Source organism: Pinus tabuliformis, chromosome 2_1 (genome assembly GCF_031772625.1).
Source record: "Pinus tabuliformis cultivar Carrire ecotype Pingquan chromosome 2_1, CPIR1, whole genome shotgun sequence".
NCBI classification, from domain to species: domain Eukaryota; kingdom Viridiplantae; phylum Streptophyta; class Pinopsida; order Pinales; family Pinaceae; genus Pinus; species Pinus tabuliformis.
This window is the reverse complement of record NC_142299.1, coordinates 731,791,325-731,799,510: the sequence shown is the minus strand read 5'-3', so window position 1 is coordinate 731,799,510 and position 8,186 is coordinate 731,791,325.

Below are 8,186 nucleotides of genomic sequence, written 5' to 3'. Positions count from 1 at the left end.
CATTGGGTTTCCACCTTAAATCTTGGTGTTCATATGTGTTTCTTATGTGTGATGTTTTATTTTGTTATTACTACACATGGTTACTGCTTAATGTTAAATAAAGTACCGATGCACTTATTAAAGATCACCATATGATGGATTAACCAAATCATAAGTTCACTTGATATACGTTGGTTGCCTTAAGAAAAGTTGCGTTCATACGTGAGTTCCCTTCACTGAAGTAGCCTATATAAATCTGATTATGGAGATGAAAATGTTATTGATTTGTACATATTGAAGAACTGGTAGAAAATTTCGACTGGGTAAGCCTTGTGGTTGTGAAAGCGAAGAAACAAAAGGGTGAAATTCGCATCTGTGTCGATCTCAGAAAGATCAATGATGCATGTATCAACAATCCCTTTCCAATGCCTTTTACAGATGAGGTACTGGAGAATGTGGGAGGACAGGAAGCCTACTCCTTCATGGACAGATTCTGGGGTTACCACCAGATCAAGATCGTGCCAGAGGACAAAAGTAAGACAACTTTTGCCACCAAATGGGGATGTTTTCAGTATACGGTGATGCCCTTTGGACTAAACAATGCATTGACGATATCTCTCGTGTTGTGGTAGCTACATTCAAGGAATTTATACACAAATTCTTAGAGGTATATCTTGATGATTGGACCGTATTTGGGCTGGTTAAGAAACATATCGCGAGCTTACGAATAATGCTGGATACTTGTCGGCGACACTAGATTGTGCTAAATCTAGAGAAGTGTACTTTCCTCGTCCCCTTCAGGAACCTGCTTGGCCATGTGGTTTGTAAGCAAGGTCTAATGGTGGATCCAGCGAAGATCATTGTCATACTCAATCTGCAAGCACCGCAAAGTGTCAAACAACTGCGTGCCACACTGGGACACTCTGGTTACTATCAAAAGTTCATAAAAAGCTACACGCGGATCACAGAACCAATTGAACAGTTGCCGAAGAAGGATGATACTTATTGCTGGAATGGGGAATGCAACAGAATTCTGGAAATGCTTAAGGAAAAGATTGCATCAGCCCCTATATTGATATTTCCGAAATGGGACATCAAATTTCATGTGCACATTGAAGCATCATGTATCGAATTGGGTGTGGTACTCACTTAAGAAGGAGTGGAGGGAATTAATCATCCGATCACATTCGCAAGTTGAAAATTGTCAAAAGCTGAGAAGAACTACTCCACTACTGAGCAAGAAGGATTGGTGATGGTATACATGCTCTGGAAATACCGCCACTATTTGGTTGGAGGACACTTTAAGATGTATACTGACCACTCAGCGCTAAAATACCTAGTGAATAAGCCTTTGTTGGGGGGGCACATTTGTAGGTGGCTATTATTATTTCAGGAATATGACTTCAAAGTTGTCGTAAAGCTAGGACATCTGAACATAGGCCCAGACCACCTATCTCGAATTGAGAATGGCGAGGAGCCCACAAACTTGGAGGAAGGACTACAAGATGCACAGCTATATGCAGTGCGCATCGCGGATGGCCATTTTGAGGACATAATCCACTTCTTTACCAAAGGAACCATGCCGCAAGGATATTCCCTCCAGCAGAAGAAAGAATTAGTGATACGTGCAACAGACTTTACTTTTATTACAAGACACCTCTACAGGGTGGGCAATGATGAAATATTACGCAGATATGTACCTGAATTTGAGAGAGGACAGATCCTGGTCGAAGCACATGGAGGGGTTGCTAGAGGACATTATGCGGGTCACACCACAACACAGAAGATTCTTTGTGCAAGACTATGGTGGCCAACTTTACATCTTGATTCGAAAGCCTACTATCGGGATTGTGACGTGTGTCAACGAACTGGTAAACCATCGCAAAGGGATGAAATGCCGCTCAATCCACAAATGATGCTACAACCATTTGAGAAGTGGGAAATCAACTTTGTGGGACCTATTGCACCTCAAGGGAAGATAGGTTCACACTATATCATCACCTCCATAGAATATTTGACCTGGTGGGTAGAAGAACAGCCGGTTAAGGACTACACGACTGCTATAATGGTGAAATTTTTGTTCGAAAACATGTTGACACAGTTTGGATGTCCTAAAATTCTAATGAGCAATTGGGGAATGCACTTTCTGAATGAAAAAATTAGTGCACTCACTAAGGAATTCCAGATATATCATCAACAGAGTACGCCATACCATCCGCAAGCGAATGAGACCATCGAAGCGTTCAACAAAATTTTGGAGACTCCATTGACTAAGGTCTGTAAAGCGCAACGAAATGATTGGGACTTACGCATCCCTATTGTGCTATGGGCTTACCGAACCACGTGAAAGAAGTTGATGGGCCAGACACCTTTCTAGTTATTCTATGGTAATGAAGGAAGCCATTATGCCCATGGAATATATTGTACCTAGTTTGCGAATCGTGGCAATAACAAGCATGGCTGACTGCGTGGCTTTGGAGGAACAACTCGTGCAACTGGAGGAACTTAAGGAGGAATAGTTTTTGGCTAGATTCCATTAGCAAGTACAAAAACAGTGAGAGAAATCATGGCATGATCGCCATATCAAGGTACGCACTTTCAAAGAGAACGATCTAGTATTACTATATGACAGCAAGTTCGAGAAATTCCCTGGCAAGCTCCAAATGCATTGGTTGGGTCTGTATGTAGTCAAAGAAGTTACAGATGGAGGCGTCGTCTAGCTTACTAAGCTCAAAGGAGACCCTTTCCCAGGAAGAGTAAATGGCAGTCGCCTGAAGCTCTACATGGGTGGGTTGACCGCCTGGCTAACTGGTTGAAGGATAGTCTCACCACTCTAGCCAGTTGAAAGAGAGCGCAGGACGATAAAGCAGTCTAGGGGGAAGCTGCACAACCACTGGGGTGCACGTGAATATGGTCTATCACATGGGTCATGGTTGCATGAAAAGGGATGCACTACGACATTGTCAAGTAGATAGGTGACCATTGCTATCACTATTCATGACAAGATGTCTGAGTTATGGCAAAAGGGAGTGGACAATGAGCAATTAAGAGACAAGGTACAAACTGAATCTGGACCGATCTGCCGTAGGCTCAATATGAGGACACCAGAAAAGGTGGGAGCCAACGAATTTGAATTTCGAAACAGATATAAATCAGAGGGAGGCCTTCATCGAATAAGTTGCACTTCTGAGAACCTTAAGCTATTGTGCTTTCCCGCCGTTATGGAACTCTTCATTATTTGCGCTCAAGGAGTAAGGCCGAATGTTTTGATATGGCCAAAGATGCCGGGTTTTCTGAAGAATACAATGTGGATAGCTACGGGCACCACGCAAAGTTTAGCATCATCAGGAGGGGATGTGCCAAAAGTCTATAGAAATGAAGCAGAACTGGTCCAGATGCCATCGCCTTACCCATGGGCTAGTCGGAAAACCATAAAGGATAAAGGAAAAGTTGTGAATACAAAGCCAATTGGAGGAGCTGCAGTTAACAAGTCATCTTTGGTGTATCTTGAAGATTGGGATCTCGCAGACAACAGCAATGGTCTTGCAAAATTGCAACACAAGCTGCAACAGACAGTACGAAGAGAAGATATGAACTTAGAAATTGGCTGCATTGGTACGAGGTGGTCCCGTATGTAGCGCCCCAACTAGAGCTAAAATCCTATGAGGAGGTTTTCTGTGTTAACCAAGCAAAGTAGAATGAGCATTATCAGTTGCGAGACTTGGTAGAAACCACGAAGAAGGAGCTAGAAGAAGCGTTGTAGGAGACGAAGAAGGAGCAGCAGAATGAAGGACGTCACTCATGGGGAGGTGAACCGTGGAGCCTAGGCAGTGCGTCTGGCCGCACTAACGAGTGACTCAGGATGAGTCACGATGATTGTGTTGGGGGAGTGTTGGGTAGAAGAGGGCCCGCGTAATAGTTTTGGGGCTTAAAGCCTGCAATTTTGGGAAAGGTATGGTAAGGACTCTGCGAAGTGCGCAGAGCGCAAATTTCAAATGAGTCAAGTCAAAGGGTTGTCCACCCAAAAATAATGTAAAATAATAGGAAGTAAGTAGGCTTGCCCATGGTCCGCAGACCATGGGAATGTATAAATAGACTGAGGTTGTATGGATAGAAGTCAATTTTTGGTATGTACTTTGGATCTAGAATGTAATGGGTTTTCGAAGAGAGATGTCTTGAAGCGTCTGTAAGTCTGAGTGAAGTGGTGTTGATAGGTAGATAGAGGCTCTGCAGTTGTGTGCACAGAGGCCTAGTAGAGTCCACAACTGTGTGCGCGGACCCCTGCAGTTGAGTGCGCAGGGTGGACCTCGATGTATTGGTGAAGAAAGTGAATAAAGATAAGTTGATTTTGAAATTCCGTGTTAAATCTGAATTATTGCGAATCTGGATAATTTATGGTTGATATAACTGTTTGATCTATGTGCGTATGCTTATGTTATGAGTCTATGTGAATCTGTATCTTTTCTGGGTGCGCGAACTGGTTATTTCTGTTAAATGTTTGCTTAAAGACCATAAAAAGTAGATCTAATCTATAAAAAACACATTAATAAGTAGTAAGGATTTCCCTGGATCTAGATCTACAGGAGACCGAGTGGCGTAAAGCCACAGAATGGAGTGTGAAACTTCCACACCACATCAAGACATACCAAGGGTATGGAAACCTAGTTCCAGCACCCTCCCCTGCTACCTCAGGTGAGACCTCAGTCCGTGCTCTGCAGGCTGTTGCCGAAAGGGCTGATAGCTGCAGGATTTGTTTGCCTAAATAACTCTTCTGAACCTGGGTCAAGCCCATATAAGCCAATAGAAGGTTATAGCCTTCTCTAGCTACGTGCCTATGTACTGGTATGAGTTTGCACCAGTACAAGATCGTAAACAGATTTTCTTATTATTAAAAGAAGATGAAGATGATAGCAGCAGGTGTTTTTCACCCACATTAGGTTTCCGCCTTAAATCTTGGTGTTCATATGTGTTTCTTATGTGTGATGTTTTATTCTGTTATTACTGCACATGGTTACTTTTTAATGTTAAATAAATTACTGATGCACTTATTAAAGATCAGCGTATGATGGATTAAATGAATCATAAGTTCACTAGATATACGTTGGTTGCCTTAAGAACAGTTGCATTCACACGCGAGTTCCCTTCACTGAAGTAGCCTATATAAATCTGATTATGGAAATGAAAAAGTTATTGATTTGTAAATACTAGTTCACCCCTCCTCTCCCTCTCAGTATTATTTCCAACAATTGGTATTAGAGCAAGTCCTTTGGTAGAAGCCTGATTGCTTGAAGGAGATCTGTAGTAACAATGGGAGAGAAGCTAAAGAATAAAGCACCTCAAAAAAAGAAGACATATCAAAGGAATTGTGATAGTGGGAGAGACGATTGGCCTTTATGTGGAAGAAACTCTTCAGATTCAGAAACACCTCAAAATTAAGATGAACAAGCAAAAGAACTATCAGGTATGAATTTGTTGTCCTCTGGTGATACATTTCTCTATTCATTTGAAGATAATGAAAGTGATAGCGAAACAACTAGATTTTCTCTTATGGGTGAAAGAGAAAGAAATCAAATAGAGGTAGAATTTAAAAAGCTCGCAGACACAATTAGAGATAAAAAATATCTAATTGATAAAAGGGAATGTTTGTCCAAAGAAGAAGTTACCAGATTAAAATCTCAGTTGGAGGAAGGAGAAAAGGTAAGGAAGTACTACAAGGAAAAGGAAGATCAATGTCAAAGGCTGCAGGATGAAGTGACATCATTGAGAAATGAAGTGAATGGAAATGACACAACAACCAATGAACTTATAGAAAGAACCAGCTAATGTGAAGGTCTTGAAGCTGTGGTCGTTTCTCTAAAACAAGATCTCAAAAATTCAAATAAATAGAATGAAGAATTACTCCAAGCATTTGAAGAACAAGAAAATGAAATTCTCGAATTAAGGCAACAAGTGGAATAAGGAATAAAAGCTGAAGAAATCATGAAGATGAATTATCTTGAAAAGGAAGAACAATATTAGGTTGAGGTAAATATCCTAAAAGGTAAATCAGAAGAAAATGATAAACTTTTATGATTTCAAGATAGTACTAAGATTTTGGATAATATTCTTAGTAGTCAAAGGTCTCCCATTATCAAATCTTATCTTGGTTTTCATGAAACTATTGAAGGTGAGTCTAGTTCACAAGTTGAGGCAGGGAACTCTAATGCAAAATCTAAAAGGCTCAACAAGGAGATAGGAGGTCAACCCCATCACAAGCCAAGGAAAGAAAGACTTCAAAGAAAATTATTTACTCATAACTATGGAAGTGATAATCAGTTCTTTCCTCGGATGAATAATGTTTAATGTTTTGTATGTCATAACTTTGGACATGTTGGAGCAAGATGCAGAACTAGAATGGTTCAAGCTAATAACCGTCACACAGAAAGATCATCAGCTTCCTGGTACTTTAAGGGATATTGTTTTTCTTGCAATATGTTTGGTCATAAAGCCGTTGACTGTTTTATAAGGAATATGAAACATATAAGACGTTTTGCTTGTAACAAGTTTAGGCATATAGCAAAAGAATGCAGGAGAAAATTTCGGCCAACATACCACAAGTAACAAACATCATCACACTCCAAGGTATGGAAGAAGAAGGAATTATAAATAAAAAGATGTGGCATAGCTCAGTATACAGACATAACAGATTCAGAAGGAACTGAAAGTATGAAATTGCAGTGTCCTAATTCTCATATGCAGTTATTATGAAGACAAGTCATGTATATATGCGAGTTAGAGTCTTCACAGTCGTGTATATGTTGGTTTGATGAAGAAGTAGTGGGACAAACTCAAAAAAATGATTCAATATGGTTCAGACAATTATCAATTATCTTTTCTGTCTTGATGAATAATGACTATAGTATGTCGATGTTATTTTTTGATCCTCATAAGTTGTTGATGACTTGATGTATATCTGATTCATGATGATGCCCTGATATTTCTTACTGATATATGCAATGATCATATCTGACAGTGAACAGGTGGCACAGGTTCAGGGGGAGAATATGTTATGGTTCTAATAATGCATTGTTGGCATTATGTTTAGAAGTTTTTGGTACCTAATGATTCTTATCAATGGTGATGATGCTTATGTGGCTAAAGTGTTTAAATGATATATCATGCTATGTTACGGTTATGAGTTTCCCATGATGAAATATCAGATGATACTTGTATTGCATGAGGTTACATAGTCATTATTCAGATAAAATTTATGGGTAATTGGGATGATGCATGTAGTACATATATGTTTCTTACATGGTGATATTCATAAGGACAAGGATAAGTACAAATATTGAGTACAAAACTTCACTACTTGATGATGAGCCACTCATTTCTTTTATGATGCTATCATCATGCCTTCAAAGGTGCATAAAGTTCATATGGTGCAGTTATGATGCAGGATTCCTATAGTTCTTGGCTCTCACATGCTTGAGGATTGTTGGTGTTGATGAATGCTTGACAAATGACTATGAGCTCATGGTTTGCTAGATACATAGTTGATGGATACACATTATTTTGGATACATGGATGATTACTTAAGTCGCATATTAATCGTTGGTTGGCCAAGAGAATGGTGTTATTGCAGGTCTCATGTAGACATAGCTATTTGAAGACATGGATATTCAGAGACATGGCTTACTTAGTCACATAATGATGATAAGTTTGACACTTACACATGTTGATTATCATGGTTGATGTTTATCAAAAGTGGGATGTTTCATAGCGATGACACATGGTTGATACATTGAGGGTTCTTGTGGAAAGATCATGCAGTTCTTGTTGATGATGTTATAATCATAGATAATGACTATGGTGTTTACACATACATATGATATGATGTGAATGATTTTGTGTTACTCTTTGGAGATATGACATATGCTTAGTTGATTCATGGAAGGTTATGATAAGGCTCTTTCTACTAAGGAAACAAAGCAAGTTGATATTGATGAGATCAAGAGGATGAGTTGATATCTATATTTCACATACTTTGTCACAGGTTGATGATAATTACATTTTCATATATTGGGAACCAATGATGGACATATACAGGTTGTTAGTCTAAATGTTGTTGACATATGTTTATGGTGCAGATCATCCATGGTGTATGATAGTTGTTGATGACTATCATGGTCTTGTTTAGTTCTTTGGTCTCTATTATAAATGTCATT